This window comes from Bombina bombina, chromosome 2 (genome assembly GCF_027579735.1).
Source record: "Bombina bombina isolate aBomBom1 chromosome 2, aBomBom1.pri, whole genome shotgun sequence".
Classification (NCBI taxonomy): domain Eukaryota; kingdom Metazoa; phylum Chordata; class Amphibia; order Anura; family Bombinatoridae; genus Bombina; species Bombina bombina.
In genome coordinates, this window is record NC_069500.1 from 224578300 (window position 1) to 224595585 (window position 17286).

Genomic DNA, 17286 nt, shown 5'->3' on the forward strand with positions numbered 1-17286 from the left:
ACACGTGTGAAGGAAACTGACTGCTATTATTTAACACAGTCAAAAAAGTGTTTTTTTTTTTTTAAATATACACTACTGTTACACCAGATATGAGTTGCACTGGGGTGACACTGTGCCCTGGCAGGCAGGCACTTAAACGCACACGTGTGAAGGAAACTGACTGCTATTTTTTAACACAGTCAAAAAAGTGTTGTTTTTTTTAAATCTACACTACTGTTACACCACATATGAGTTGCACTGGGGTGACACTGTGCCCTGGCAGGCAGGCACTGAAACGCACACGTGTGAAGGAAACTGACTGCTATTATTTAACACAGTCAAAAAAGTGTTGTTTTTTTTTTAAATCTACACTACTGTTACACCAGATATGAGTTGCACTGGGGTGACACTGTGCCCTGGCAGGCAGGCACTTAAACGCACACGTGTGAAGGAAACTGACTGCTATTATTTAACACAGTCAAAAAAGTGTTGTTTTTTAAAATCTACACTACTGTTACACCAGATATGAGTGGTGGCACTGGGCAAGTGGGCACAGTATATGCTGTGAGCCTGACACACACGCTGGCAGGCAGGCAACTGCAATTAGATTACACAGGGAAAAAAAACAAAGCAGCCCTAAAAAGGGCTTTTTGGGGTGCTGTCCTTACAACAGAGATCAGATGAGTCCTTCAGGACTGTAGTGGACACTGAATACACTAGCCTAGCTATAGATTTCCCTATTAAATCAGCAGCAGCTACACTGTCCCTCCTCTCACTAACAATGCAGCTTCCGAATGAATCTAAAATGGATGCTGTCCAGGAGGTAGGAGGGTCTGGGAGGGAGGGTCTGCTGCTGATTGGCTGGAATGTGCCTGCTGACTGTTAGGTACAGGGTCAAAGTATTACTCAATGATGATGAATAGGGGGCGGATCGAACATTGCATACATTCGCCGGCGAACAATTCGCGACATCACTACATATAAACTGTGTTGGTAGTTATTTATCTTTACCAGACCTACCAAAATGTAACTTTATATACCAGTCTACCTGTTTTAGCCATTCCAACAGCTACTAGTTTGACCAGTCTTGCCTAAAACCACTTATTGGCAAGTTTCTTAGCAAAAGAAAATAAGGCTTTAAAATGAGAATGAGGCTTCTCAAATTGGTAACGGTAGTCTTCATATTTTAAGTTTCAAACTCTTTAAGGATACAATGTAGAGTATTTTATTTAATAGAATGGGATTTGTGAGTCCCAGGGTTTAGTGCTGGGACCAGTTTTGTTTAACATGTTATCAATTATTTTGCTTGCCGGCTTCAAGAGAAGGTGTGTCTTTTTGCAGATGATACGAAAATCTGTAACAGAGAAGAGATGAAGGCATAAGTCACAAATGTAAAGGAACAGTGTACTCAAAATATTATCATTAGAAAATAAAGGGTTACTAAACCCAAATGATTTCTTTTTTTTAGCCATCAATCAGCAAGCGCTACCAAGGTGCTGAACCTAAAATGGGCCCAGCCCCTAAGCTTTCATTCTTGCTATTCAAATAAAGATACGAAGAGAGTAAATTACCAAATGCAAAGAAAAACTTTTTTGATACAACAAGGGAAGGTGTTGTATCTATATAGAGGTGTTTGATATCCCATAACATTGTGCATTACCTAATAGTTTTTTCAATAGGAGTAAATTAGAAAGTTGCTTAAAATTGCATGCTCTATCCGAATCATTAAATAAAAAAAATTGGGTTTAGTATCCCTTTATATCATGGTGCCCTAACACTATAATGATACTTTTAATATTTCAAAAGAATGTTTTTTGAATTTACTTGTATGGATATATAAGCACCATTTCTATTTTGTCTTGTTCTACAAACAAGAAATTTACTATGGGACTTATGAAATCTTTTTAAAGTGTATTTTAACAGTACTGAAACTGTAAAACGTGAAACCGTTACATTGCAATATTGTAGCTGCAGAAGAAGCTGTTCAAACGAGAGCCTTCATGAACCTGTTTTTAAAAGGAAATATATCTTGGTGAACAGGATTTCAAATGTTATTGCATTTTAGTGAGTACAAAGTCCAAACACATTTCACGATAGTGTGTTTTACAGTTCTGACTACACAAAGGCACAATTCTGTTTAGAAGTTCAATATTGTAGATGCAAGTGCTGCAGAATTCTCTGGGCTAGATTATGAGTGGAGCAGTTGTTTGCACTCTCGCTCGCGCATTAACTCTGCTAGATGTAAGTTTTTTACTTGCGTTGGGTAGTGCTTGTATTACAAGTTGGAATTAAAAAGCTTTTGCACAAGCACTAACCCAACGTATGTAAAAAGTCACGACCGTGTTAACGTATTCGCTCATAGACTTCAATGGACTGCAAACACAATAACTTTTTCTCAAGTGCTGTAACCTGACATGAAATTTGAATATTTCAAAGTCCAGTGTTCTTCACATAGCAGAATATGTTCTAACTAGTCCTAAAGCCTGCATACACGGGCCATTTTTTGCAGTACAGCGGTCCCACCCCTTGCTCTCTCTCCCCTCTCTTTTATTCTCTCTCTCCCCTCTCTTTTGCTCTCTCTCTCTCTCCCCCTCTCCATTGCTCTCTCTCTCCCCCCTCTCTTTTGTTCTCTCTCCCTCTTTTGCTCTCTCCCTTCCCCCTCTCTTTTGCGCTCTCTCTCCCCTCTCTTTTGCTCTCTCTCTCCCCCTCTCTTTTGCTCTCTCTCTCCCCACTCTCTTTTGTGCAATCTCTCCCCCCTCTCTTTTGCGCTCTCTCCCCCCTCTCTTTTGCTCTCTCTCTCCCCTCTCTCTTTTGCTGCCTCGATCTCACTCTCTTTTGCTCTCTCTATCTTCCTCTTTTGCTCTCTCTCTCTCTCCCCTATCTTTTGCTCTTTCTCCCCTTCACTTTTGCTGTCTATCTCCCTCTCTTTTGCTCTCTCTCCCCCTCTTTTGCTTTCTCTCTTCCCCCTCTATTTTGCTCTCTCTCTCCCCCCCTTGCTTACCCCCTTCTCTTTTGGGCTCTCTCTCCCCCTCTCTTTTGTGCTCTCCCCCCTCTGTTTTGCTCTCTCTTCCCTTCTCTTTTGCTCTCTCTCATCTCTCTTTTGCTCTCTCTCCCCCTCTTTTTTGCTTTCTCTCTCCCTCTCTTTTGCTCTCTCTCTCCCCCTCTTTTGCTCTCTCTATCCCCCCCCACGTTTGCTCTCTCTCTCCCTCTCTCTCTCTTTCTTCTTTTGCTCTCTCTCCCCCTCTCTTTTGCTGTCTCTCCCTCTCTTTAGCTATCTCTCTCCCCCTCTCTTTTGCTCTTTCTCTCCCCCTCTCTTTTGCTCTCTCTATCTCCCCCCTCTCTTATGCTCTCTCTCTCTCCCCCTCTCTTTTGCTCTCTCTCCCTCTCTTTAGCTGTCTCTCTCCCCCTCTCCTTTGCTCTTTCTCTCCTCCTCTCTTTTGCTCTCTCTCTCCCCCTCTCTTTTGCTCTCATTCTCCCCCTCTCTTTTGCTCTTTATCTCCCCCATTTTTTTGCTCTCTCTCCCCTCTCTTTTGCTCTCTCTCTCTCTCCCCTCTCTTTTTTGCTGTCTCTCTCCCTCTCTTTTGCTCTCTCTATCCCCGCGCTTTTGCTCTCTCTCTCTCTCTCTCTCTCTCTCTCTCTCTCTCCCCTTTCTTTAGCTCTCTCTCTCCCCCTCTCTTTTGCTCTCTCTATCCCCCTCTTTTGCTCTCTCTCTCCCTCTTTCTTTTGCTCTCTCTCCCCCCTCTCTTTTGCTGTCTCTCTCCCTCTCTTTTGCTCCCTCTCTCCCCTCTCTCGTTTGCTCTCTCTCTCTCCCCCCTCTCTTTTCTCACCTCTCTTTTGCGCTCTCCCCCCTCTCTTTTGCTCTTTCTCTCTCCCCCTCTCTTTTGGTCTCTCTCTCCCCCTCTCTTGTGTGCTCTCTCTCCTCCCTCTCTTTTGCTCTCTCTCTCCCCCCCTCTCTTTTGCTCTCTCTCTCCCCCTCTCTTTTGCTCTCTCTCCCCTCTCTTTTGCTCTCTCTCTCTCCCCTCTCTCTTTTGCTGTCTCTCTCCCTCTCTTTTGCTCTCTCTATCCCCGTGCTTTTGCTCTCTCTCTCTCTCTCTCTCTCTCTCTCTCTCCCCTTTCTTTAGTTCTCTCTCTCCCCCTCTCTTTTGCTCTCTCTATCCCCCTCTTTTGCTCTCTCTCTCCCTCTTTCTTTTGCTCTCTCTCTCCCCCCTCTCTTTTCTCACCTCTCTTTTGCGCTCTCCCCCCTCTCTTTTGCTCTCTCTCTCTCCCCCTCTCTTTTGCTCTTTCTCTCTCCCCCTCTCTTTTGGTCTCTCTCTCCCCCTCTCTTGTGTGCTCTCTCTCCTCCCTCTCTTTTGCTCTCTCTCTCCCTCCTCTCTTTTGCTCTCTCTCTCCCCCTCTCTTTTGCTCTCTCTCCCCTCTCTTTTGCTCTCTCTCTCTCCCCTCTCTCTTTTGCTGTCTCTCTCCCTCTCTTTTGCTCTCTCTATCCCCCTGCTTTTGCTCTCTCTCTCCCCTTTCTTTAGCTCTCTCCCCCTCTCTTTTGCTCTCTCTCCCTCTTTCTTTTGCTCTCTCTCCCCCCTCTCTTTTGCTGTCTCTCTCCCTCTCTTTTGATCTCTCTCTCCCCCCTCTCTTTTGCTCTCTCTCTCCCCCCTCTATTTTCTCACCTCTCTTTTGTGCTCTCTCTCCCCCTCTCTTTTGCTGTCTCTCTCCCTCTCTTTTGTTCTCTCTATGCACCATTATTTTGCTTTCTCTATCCCCCACTCTTTTGCTCTCTCTATCCCCCCCTCTTTTGCTCTCTCTATCCCCCCTCTTTTGAGCACTATCTCTCACGGCCACAGCTCCTGGCCCCGCCCCCATCACGTCCACCCAGCAAGCCCCGTCCGCCTCACGCCCAGTCCTGCCTGGTCCCCCCGCATCAGGCTAGGCCCCATCTGCGCATCTCACGTCCACTCTGCCCGGACCCCACCCGTGCCATGCCCGGCTGGCCCCGCCCCGTCACATCTACTATTCTCACGGTGGAGGATCAGATGCCAGGTCAGTCTGTTGAAGGCCAGGTGTGTTTGTCCTTGCACAGTCTCTACTGCGCATGACAGCTTCGGACAAACACACTTGGCTTTTTATATTATAGGATTGTTCTTAAATACATATTTCGATATGCATATGATGGGGTTTTTTTGTAAAACAAATATCTATACCTATAAATATAGAATTATATATAGGTATAGACATATACATACATATATATATATATATATATATATACACATATATGGAATATCTATTTAAAACATATTCCTCCAATGCGACATTGGAATGTTAAATGTTTACAGTACATACATACATAGTTACTTTATTATATATGAATATTGCATATATATATATATATATATATGTCTACATATGTATACATATTTATGTGTTTATATAAATACATATGTCTGTTCATACATATATATATAATACATATATATACATAAATAGTCTACGCCACTGTCGTGAATGTGTTTTGACTTTTGGCTCATGATGTGGTCCTGTTTGAAAAACCTGTTTACTAAAGCTCATTTCCTTTTAAAAACACATTTATGAAGGAGCACTCTCATTTGAACATTTTCTTTACAGCTACAATATTAATTGCAATAGAGCGGTTTCACGTTTTACAGTTTCATTACAGTTAAAATCCAGTTTAAGAAGATGTCATATGTCTTTTAATAGAAACCCGTAGTCATCTTCTTGTTTTCAGATGTTTATAATGTCAAACCAGAAATAAATCAATAAAAGTAATTTCTTTTAAAAAAAAACACAATACTTTTAAAATATTAAAAGTTACTGTATAGTGATAGAGCAAACATGCCCGGTATACCCATCATGCCTAGATACAAATGCCATTTATATTGTTTTCATAATTATGAGGATGGATTTGGATTGTAATAGCTTAATCTTACACACGTAAATGAGTAGTTCCCTTACACACTGTACATGGGGGTTAATTAAAAAGAATTTTAATGCAACCTTAAAGTGAATGTAAATTTTACACTTACTGACGACCTCAATGCATTTCTTAACAGTACCTTAATGTAGTCGCTAATTTTTTTTAATATTATATCCTTTGCTATTAAAATATATATAATCGTGTTTTAAACTGTGCAGTCGTCAAACTCTGCAGTATTGTAAATGACAAATAGTTTTCAATGAATGAATTAGTACATTCATTGAGTACTATTATACCGTCGAGAGCAGCTGCATCTCCGCTATAGTGTTTCCATCTCCACTATAGTGTTTAGCTCCATCTCCACTATAAAGCTTCACTATGGAAGAAGTTTGTGTTTGCTAAATGATCTGTCCCGTTTGCTAAAGGATCTGTCCCATCTGTGGTGCATATGCATTGCTATGTTGTGCAGGTCACATTTACGCACATTAGGCTGCCTAAGCACCACAGAATTTAGAACTGTGAATTGGCTTTAATCTAATTAGGACATTACAAGTCCGGAGCAACCAAACATTATAATACCTTATGTACATTTTTTTCCTATAGCCTTGTCAGGATTCCTGAGTTTTATCAAATAGCGCTCTAGGATAAGTATCTACATTATTAGAATAGCAGTGCGGTCGTAGACGGCATTTCAGAGCACTATGCAGCAGCTGATAGTCATTTGAGAGGTGGGACAACTGTGAGCATATGATAGCCAATTGGTCAGTTTATTTAGAAGGTGTGTGCCCATTGACCAATTGGATTGCAGAGATTGTTGAGAACGTTAAATTTTGATGTTTTAAAACACACCCGGTGCTCCTAAACTTTCTTTTCTATTGTACCCAGGTCACATTTACTTTCCACACCAAAACCTTGCAAAAAATTGCCTGCATTTAAGAGAATAACCCTACCTCAGACTTGGAGTTTTCTTATTGGGAATGGGATAATTGTGTGCTAGAGCGCATGAGCGTCCCGTGAACACGCATTTCATCTAAAGGTGGATAAAAAAATTCTAACGCATGCGCTGAAGAGGCCTAAGACGTATCTAAAAAGAGGCTGAACGCCCCGGGGGGGGGGGGGAAGAGGATTAGCAAGAGTAGCTGTCAATCATTGCAATAATAAGGGACATTATGGTGGGTGGAGGAAGCGCAGCACGAAAACGGAGTTAAAAAGGTAAAATTTACGACTTAATAATAAAATTGGGAACATTGATGAATTAAAACTCCCCCTTATTTGAATTGCTTCACAATATTGTGTTAAGCATTAGAGGTGACTTTACATTCACCTTAGAGGTGTGAAATATTGCATATGTCAGTTTCAGGTAGCTTCCTAGTTTCTAGCTTGATAACAAGTAGTTAACACATGAAAGGCCTTTTTGACAACTTTTTTGGGGAAAACACATTTGTTTTTAATGTACTTTTTGGATTGTGATTACTCAAACATGCTGACCAATTTGGCTGGAAACCAAAAGTCCTGTTCAGTCCTGGACAAGCACAATATTTTGCACAAAAGCGGTGTTTAATATCTCTTTAACTCCTATATGGACATGCATCTAAGTCACCTGTTTTGGGGCTTCTCATCACACAGAAGCTGTTTCTCACATTCTGGGTAATAGATCATGTGGAGGGAGCCAGTTATATTGTAAGTCTTTACCACACCATGACAGCCCCCTGAACCAATCAGGGAGGTTTTTAAATATTACAGCACATTAATGACCAACAATTTTAGTCATTGATATCCAACCTAATCACCATATCGATTTGAAAAGTGGTAAAAAGGAAATGTTTCATACTTTCTACAAAATATAAAAGAAAGAAGTGTTATCACAATATAATATATTATAGAATTTAATATCAGTTTAACCCCTTAATGACCGGACCATTTTTCAATTTTCTTACCCTTAATGACAATGGCTATTTTTAAATTTCTGCAGTGTTTGTGTTTAGCTGTAATTTTCCTCTTACTCATTTACTGTACCCACACATATTATATACCGTTTTTCTCGCCATTAAATGGAATTTCTAAAGATACCATTATTTTCATCATATCTTATAATTTACTATAAAAAAATACAAAATATGAGGAAAAAATGGAAAAAAAACACACTTTTTCTAACTTTGACCCCCAAAATCTGTTACACATCTACAACCACCAAAAAACACCCATTCTAAATAGTTTCTAGATTTTGTCCTGAGTTTATAAATACCCAATGTTTACATGTTCTTTTTTTTTTTGCAAGTTATAGGGCAAAAAATACAAGTAGCACTTTGCTATTTCCAAACCACTTTTTTTCAAAATTAACGCTAGTTACATTGGAACATTGATATCTTTCAGGAATCCCTGAATATCCCTTGACAAGTATATATTTTTATTTAGAAGACATTCCAAAGTATTGATCTAGGCCCATTTTGGTATATTTCATGCCACCATTTCACCGCCAAATGCGATCAAATAAAAAAAATTGTTGACTTTTTCACAATTTTTTTCACAAACTTTAGGATTCTCGCTGAATTTATTTACAAACATCTTGTGCAATTATGGCATAAATGGTTGTAAATGCTTCTCTGGGATCCCCTTTGTTCAGAAATAGCAGACATATATGGCTTTGGCGTTGCTTTTTGGTAATTAGAAGGCCGCTAAATGCCGCTGCACACCACACGTGTATTATGCCCAGCAGTGAAGGGGTTAACTAGGGAGCTTGTAGGGAGCTTTTAGGTTTAATTTTAGCTTTAGTGTAGTGTAATAGACAACCCAAATTAATGATCTAGGCCCATTTTGGTATATTTCATGCCACCATTTCACCGCCAAATACGATCAAATAAAAAAAAAACGGTTACATTTTTCACAATTTTAGGTTTCTCACTGAAATTATTTACAAACAGCTTGTGCAATTATGGCATAAATGGTTGTAAATGATTCTCTGGGATCCCCTTTGTTCAGAAATAGCAGACATATATGGCTTTGGCTTTGCTTTTTGGTAATAATAAGGCCGTTAAATGCTGCTGCGCACCACACTTGTAATATGCCCAGCAGTTAAGGGGTTAATTAGGTAGCTTGTAGGGTTAATTTTTATCTTATGGTAGAGATCAGCCTCCCACCTGACACATCCCACCCCCTGATCCCCCCCTGACCTCCCTCAAACAGCACTCTTCCCTCCCCCACCTCACAATTGTCACCGCCATCTTAAGTACTGGCAGAAAGTCTGCCAGTACTGAAATAAAAATCATTTATTATTTTTTTTTATTTATTTCATACTGTCTGCAGTCTGCATCCCCCCTTACCCCACAACCGCCCTGATCCCCCCATACATCTCTCTAACCCTCCCCCTCTACCTATTTGCCGCCATCTTGGGTACTGGCAGCTGTCTGCCAGTACCCAATTTGCCCCCAAAAATCGTTTTTTTTTTAACTTTTTTAGATTAAAAATTTGTTTTCTGTAGTGTAGCTGGCCCCCCTTAATAATCTACATCCCTCCCCCTCCCAGATCCCTTACTAAACAAATAAGATCCCCATGCATCTGCATAGATTTTTTTTTTTTCCTTTTTCTTCCGGGCATATTTTGCTTGCGCGCGCATGTGCGCGCACCCGCACCCCCTCCCCCCCGGCCGCAACCGGCGAAATTAGCATAACTGAAAGTAAGTAACAGAAATATGGAGCATATCCTTAACGCTTCTCAAAGAAGTTGCTCCCACCCACCAACGAATGCCTGATCGCCATAGTCCGATGCAGAGAGGGCCACAGAGTGGCCCTTTCTGCATCGGTGGGTAAAATAAGGGATTGCAGTGATGCCTCAATATTGAGGCATCACTACAATCCCTTGTAAGCAGCTGGAAGCGATCATGATCGCTTCCAGTGCTTCTAACAACAGAGGACGTACCAGGTACTTCAATTGTCATTAAGGGAATGTTTTTCTATGACGTACCTGGTAAGTCCTCTGTCATTAAGGGGTTAAAGGGACAGTCTACACCAACATTTGTATTATTTAAAAAGATAGATAATCCCTTTATTACCCATTACCCTGTTTTGCATAACCAACACAGTTATATTATTACACTTTTTACCACTGTGATTACCTTGTATCTAAGCCTCTGTAAACTGCCCCCTTATTTCAGTTCTTTTGACAGACTTGCATTTCTTTCATGTAATTGGCAAGAGTCCATGAGCTAGTGACATATGGGATATACAATCCTACCAGGAGGGGCAAAGTTTCCCAAACCTCAAAATGCCTATAAATACACCCCTCACCACACCCACAATTCAGTTTTTACAAACTTTGCCTCCTATGGAGGTGGGGAAGTAAGTTTGTGCTAAGATTTCTACGTTGATATGCGCTTCTCAGCATTGTTGAAGCCCGATTCCTCTCAGAGTACAGCGAATGTCAGAGGGACGTGAAGGGAGTATCACTTATTGAATACGATGATTTCCCTAACGGGGTCTATTTCATGGGTTCTCTGTTATCGGTCGTAGAGATTCATCTCCTACCTCCCTTTTCAGATCGACGATATACTCTCAATTTACCATTACCTCTACTAATAACTGTTTTAGTACTGGTTTATCTATCTGCTATATGTGGATGGGTGTCTTTTGGTAAGTATGTTTTTATTACTTAAGACACTCTCAGCTATGGTTTGGCACTTTATGCAATTATATAAAGTTCTAAATATATGTATTGTACTTATATTTGCCATGAGTCAGGTTCATGTATTTCCTTCTGCAGACTGTCAGTTTCATATTTGGGAATGTAAACAATTTAAGAAATTTATTTCTTACCTGGGGTTAGTCTTTTTTCAATTTGACTACTTTTTTGCAATTGCGGGTGTTAGGCCCGCGGGTGCATCAAATGCTAGACTTTATTGCGTCGTTTTTGGCTCAAACTTTTTTTGGTGCGAAAAGATATGTTTATGACGCAACTTCGTCATTTCCGGCGTCATACGTGACGCCGAGACCTTTCACACGGCGGCGTCATTAGTGACGCAAGTGTGTCATTTCCGGTCATTTTTTGCGCCAAAAAAGTTTACGTTACATTGTGCGTCATACTTGGTGCCAATTTTTTTTCATTATTTCAATACCCCATTGATGTTTGCCTCCTGTTTTCTTCTCTATCAAGAGGCCTATGCTTTTGCATTTTTTCCCATTCCTGAAACTGTCATTTAAGGAAATAGATAATTTTGCTTTATATGTTGTTTTTTCTCTTTCATTGAGCAAGATGTCCCAATCTGATCCTGTCTCTGAAGTTTCTGCTGGAGCATTGCTGCCTGACATTGGTTCTACCAAAGCTAAGTGCATTTGTTGTAAAATTGTAGAAATTATTCCACCGAATGTCATTTGTAATAGTTGTCATGATAAACTTTTACATGCAGATAGTGTTTCTATCAGTAATAATACATTGCCAGTTGCAGTTCCTTCAACTTCTAATGTGCATGATATACCTGTAAATTTTAAAGAATTTGTTTCTGATTCTATTATGAAGGCTTTGTCTGCATTTCCACCTTCTAATAAACGTAAAAGGTCTTTTAAAACTTCTCATTTAGCTGATGAAATTTCAAATGACCAACAACACAATAATTCATCCTCTTCTGATGAGGATCTATCTGAAACAGAAGATCCTTCCTCAGATTGACACTGACAAATCTACTTATTTATTTAAAATAGAGTATATGCGTTCTTTATTAAAAGAAGTGTTAATTACTTTGGATATTGAGGTAACCAGTCCTATTGACGTTCAGTCTAATAAACGTTTAAATGCTGTTTTTAAACCTCCTGTGGTTTCCCCAGGTGTTTTTCCCATTCCTGAGGCTATTTCTGATATGATTTCTAGGGAATGGAATAAGCCAGGTACTTCCTTTATTCCTTCTTCAAGGTTTGAGAGATTGTATCCTTTACCAGCAAAATCTATAGAGTTTTGGGAAAAGATCCCCAAAGTTGATGGGGCTATTTCTACTCTTGCTAAACGTACCACTATTCCTATGGAAGATAGCACTTCCTTTAAGGATCCTTTAGATAGGAAGCTTGAATCTTATCTAAGGAAGGCCTATTTATATTCAGGTCATCTTCTCAGACCTGCTATTTCTTTGGGTGATGTTGCGGCTGCATCAACTTTCTGGTTGGAAAATTTAGCGCAACATGAATTTGATTTTGACATATCTAGCATTGTTCACTTACTGCAACATGCTAATCATTTTATTTGTGATGCCATTTTTGATATTATCAAAATTGATGTTAGATCCATGTCTTTAGCTGTATTAGCTAGAAGAGCTTTGTGGCTTAAATCTTGGAATGCTGATATGACATCTAAATCTAGATTACTATCTCTTTCTTTCCAAGGTAATAATTTATTTGGTTCTCAGTTGGATTCTATTATTTCAACTATTACTGGAGGAAAAGGAGTTTTTTTGCCTCAGGATAAAAAACCTAAGGGTAAATCTAAGGCTTCTAACCGTTTTCGTTCCTTTCGTCAGAATAAGGAACAAAAACTCAATCCTCCTCCCAAGGAATCTGCTTCCAGTTGGAAGCCTTCCTCAAATTGGAATAAATCCAAGCCATTTAGGAAACCAAAGTCCGCCCCTAAGTCCGCATGAAGGTGTGGCCCTCATTCCAGCTCAGCTGGTAGGGGGCAGATTAAGGTTTTTCAAGGATTTTTGGATAAATTCTGTCCAAAATCATTGGATTCAGAGCATTGTCTCTCAAGGGTATCGAATAGGATTCAAAGTAAGACCTCCTGTGAGAAGATTTTTTCTCTCACACATCCCTGTAAATCCAGTAAAAGCTCAGGCTTTTCTGAAGTGTGTTTCAGACCTGGAGTCTTCAGGGGTAATAATACCAGTTCCTCCTCAGGAACAAGGTTTGGGGTTTTATTCAAACCTATTCATTGTACCAAAGAAAGAAAATTTGTTCAGACCAGTTCTGGATCTGAAAATTTTGAATCGTTATGTAAGAGTACCAACTTTCAAGACGGTGACTATAAGGACTATTCTGCCTTTTGTTCAGCAAGGACATTATATGTCCACAATAGACTTGCAGGATGCATACCTTCATATTCCGATTCATCCAGAACACTATCAGTTTCTGAGATTCTCTTTTCTAGACAAGAATTACCAATTTGTTGCTCTTCCATTTGGCCTAGCAACAGCTCCAAGAATCTTTTCAAAGGTTCTGGGTGCCCTACTATCTGTAATCAGAGAACAGGGTATTGCGGTGTTTCCTTATTTGGACGATATCTTGGTACTAGCTCAGACTTTACATACTGCAGAATCTCACACGAATCAACTAGTGTTGTTTTGGTTGGAGGATCAATTTACCAAAAAGTTTCTTGATTCCTCAGACAAGGGTCACCTTTTTAGGTTTCCAGATAGATTCAGTGTCCATGACTCTGTCTCTAACAGACAAGAGACGTTTAAAATTGGTTGCTGCATGCCGGCACCTTCAGTCTCAGTCATTCCCTTCAGTGGCTATGTGCATGGACATTTTAGGTCTCATGACTGCAGCATCGAATGCGATCCCCTTTGCTTGTTTTCACATGAGACCTCTACAGCTTTGCATGCTGAATCCATGGTGCAGGGATTATACAAAGATATCACAATTAATATCCTTGAATCCCAATGTACGACACTCTCTGACATGGTGGATAGATCACCATTGTTTGGTTCAAGGGGCCTCTTTTGTTCGGCCATCCTGGACTGTGATCTCAACAGATGCGAGTCTTTCAGGTTGGGGAGCTGTTTGGGGAGCTCTGACAGCACAAGGGGTTTGGAAATCTCAAGAGGCGAGATTACCAATAAATATTTTAGAACTCCGTGCATTTCTCAGGGCTCTTCAGTCTTGGCCTCCGCTAAAGAGAGAATAATTCATTTGTTTTCAGACAGACAATATCACAATTAATTACATTAATTAAATACAATTAATTAAATTACAAAAAAACAAACACTAAATTACACAAAATAAAAAAGAAATGATCAAATATTTAAACTAATTACACCTAATCTAATAGCCCTATGAAAATAAAAAAGCCCCCACAAATAAAAAAAAACCCTAGCCTAAACTAAACTGCCAATAGCCCTTAAAAGGGCCTTTTGCAGGGCATTGCCTCAAAGAAATCAGCTTTTTTACCTGTAAAAAAAAATACAAACAACCCCCCAACAGTTAAACCCACCACCCACACAACCAACCCCCCAAATAAAAACCTATCTAAAAAACCTAAGCTCCCCATTGCCCTGAAAAGGGCATTTGGATGGGCATTGCCCTTAAAAGGGCATTTAGCTCTTTTTCAGCCCAAACCCCTAATCTAAAATTAAAACCCACCCAATAAACCCTTAAAAAAAACTAACACTAACCCCCGAAGATCCACTTACAGTTTTTGAAGACCGGACATCCATCCTCAACGAAGTGGCAGAAGTCTTCATCCAAGCGGGCCGAAGACTTCATCCAAGCCGGCATAAGTCTTCATCCAGACAGCATCTTCTATCTTCATCCATCCGGCGTGGAGCGGCTCCATCTTCAAGACATCCAGCGCGGAGCATCCTCTTCTCTTGACGGCTAACGAAGAATAAAGGTTCCTTTAAGGGACGTCATCCAAGATGGCATCCCTTTAATTCCGATTGGATGATAGAATTCTTTCAGCCAATTGGAATTAAAGGTGAAAAAATCCTATTGGCTGATGCAATCAGCCAATAGGCTTGAGCTTCAATCCTATTGGGTGATCCAATCAGCCAATAAGATTGAGCTCGCATTCTATTGGCTTATTGGATCAGCCAATAGGATTAAAGCTCAATCCTATTGGCTGATTGCATCAGCCAATAGGATTTTTTCACCTTTTATTCCGATTGGCTGATAGAATTCAGCCAATCGGAATTCAAGGGACACCATCTTGGATGACTTCCCTTAAAGGAACCTTCATTCTTTGTTAGCAGTCAAGAGAAGAGGATGCTCCGCGCCGGATGTCTTGAAGATAGAGCCGCTCCGCGCCGGATGGATGAAGATAGAAGATGCCGTCTGGATGAAGACTTCTGCTGGCTTGGATAAAGACCTCGGACTGCTTGGATGAAGACTTCTGCCGGCTTCGCTGAGGACTTCTGCCGCTTCGTTGAGGATGTGTTTCCGGTCTTTAAAAACTGTAAGTGGATCTTCGCGGGTTAGTGTTAGGTTTTTTTAAGGGTTTATTGAGTGGGTTTTAATTTTATATTAGGGGTTTGGGCTGAAAAAGAGCTAAATTCCCTTTTATGGGTAATGCATATTCAAATGCCCTTTTCAGGGCAATGGGGAGCTTAGGTTTATTTAGATAGGTTTATATTTGGGGGGTTGGTTGTGTGGGTGGTGGGTTTTACTATTGGGGGGTTGTTTGTATTTTTTTTTACAGTAAAAGAGCTGATTTCTTTAGGGCAATGCCCATCAAAAGGCCCTTTTAAGGGCTATTGGCAGTTTAGTTTAGGCTATGTTTTATTTTTATTTTGTGGGGGCTTTTTTATTTTCATAGGGCTATTAGATTAGGTGTAATTAGTTTAAATATTTGATAATTTCTTTTTTATTTTGTGTAATTTAGTGTTTGTTTTTTTTGTAATTTAGTTAATTGTATTTAATTAATGTAATTTAGTTAATTGTATTTAATTAATGTAATTGATTTAATTATAGTGTAAGGTTAGGTGTTAGTGTAAGACAGGTTAGGTTTTATTTTACATGTAAATTTGTATTTATTTAGCTAGGTAGCTAGTAAATTGTTAATAACTATTTAGTAACTAGTCTACCTAGTTAAAATAAATACAAACTTACCTGTGGAATAAAAATAAAACCTAAGATAACTACAATGTAACTATTAGTTATATTGTAGCTAGCTTAGGGTTTATTTTACAGGTAAGTATTTAGTTTTAAATAGGAATTATTTAGTAATTTCTATTTAGAGTTATTTTAATTACATTAAAGTTAAGGGGTTTTAGGGTTAGACTTATGGTTAGGTTTAGGGGTTTATAACTTTAGTATAGTGACAGCGATTTTGGCGGCAGCAGAATAGGGGTTAATAACAGTAATGTAGGTTGCGGCGATGTTAGGTACAGCAGATTATGGGTTAATAATATTTAACTAGTGTTTGCGATGCGGGAGTGCGGCGGTTAAGGGGTTAATATGTTTATTATAGTGGCGGCGATGTCCTGAGAGGCAGATTAGGGGTTAAGAATTTTATTTTAGTGTTTGCAATGTGGGAGGGCCTCAGTTTAGGGGATAATAGGTAGTTTATGGGTGTTAGTGTACTTTTTAGCACTTTAGTTATGAGTTTTATGCTACAGCTTTGTAGCGTAAAACCCATAACTACTGACTTTCAGTTTACGGTACGAATCTTGACGGTATAGGCTTTACTGCTCACTTTTTGGTCGGAAAGGCAAACTCGTAATACTGGTGCTATGGAAGTCCCATTGAAAAAGGACTTTTTGAAAGCTGCAGTAGTTACGTTTCATTATGTCCAAAAAAGTGAGCGGTACAGATATACCTGCAAGACTCATAATACCAGTGGTAGTTAAAAAAGAGCCTTAACGCTGCTTTTTCACTCATAACGCAAAACTTGCAATCTAGCCGAGAGTTAGCAAAAAACAACAACAGTGTACTGCTTGTCTGAGTAATCTTCTCTATACATTTATTTTATAATATATACTGTAAGTGTTGTTTAAAATACATTCTGATATTATAATTGGAAAAGTTTAACTCAGTGGTCATATTTCTTTGTTATATAATATTTTTAGATATTACAAGGATATTAAATACCTACCGAGTTTGTGTAAAACGTTCACTTGTTATATCCTCCCTAGAGAAGCCACAATAAAACAATTCTGTAATCTAGGTTTTCTTTGAAATGCCACAAATCAATACCTTTTTTTTGCAATTTCCAGTATTTTGAAGAAAACCTAGGTTATAGAATGTGCTTTTTGGCCTCTCTATGTATTATTGGACAACCACAATATTTTGCACAAAAGCGGTGTTTAATATCTCTTTAACTCCTATATGGACATGCATCTAAGTCACCTGTTTTGGGGCTTCTCATCACACAGAAGCTGTTTCTCACATTCTGGGTAATAGATCATGTGGAGGGAGCCAGTTATATTGTAAGTCTTTACCACACCATGACAGCCCCCTGAACCAATCAGGGAGGTTTTTAAATATTACAGCACATTAATGACCAACAATTTTAGTCATTGATATCCAACCTAATCACCATATCGATTTGAAAAGTGGTAAAAAGGAAATGTTTCATACTTTCTACAAAATATAAAAGAAAGAAGTGTTATCACAATATAATATATTATAGAATTTAATATCAGTTTAAAGGGACAGTCTACACCAACATTTTTCTTATATAAAAAGATAGAT

General features: G+C 39.5%; 1 long non-coding RNA gene across 1 annotated transcript in view; it reads right to left on the bottom strand.

Annotated features, from left to right (window-relative positions):
• Positions 1-1180: 1180 nt before the first annotated feature.
• The window catches only part of LOC128647734 (uncharacterized), a 219739-nt gene continuing 203633 nt past the window's right edge, over positions 1181-17286 (bottom strand). Inside the window, exon 4 of the long non-coding RNA XR_008400395.1 lies at positions 1181-1333. This is a non-coding gene — a long non-coding RNA (uncharacterized LOC128647734). The remainder of the gene's footprint in view (positions 1334-17286) is intronic.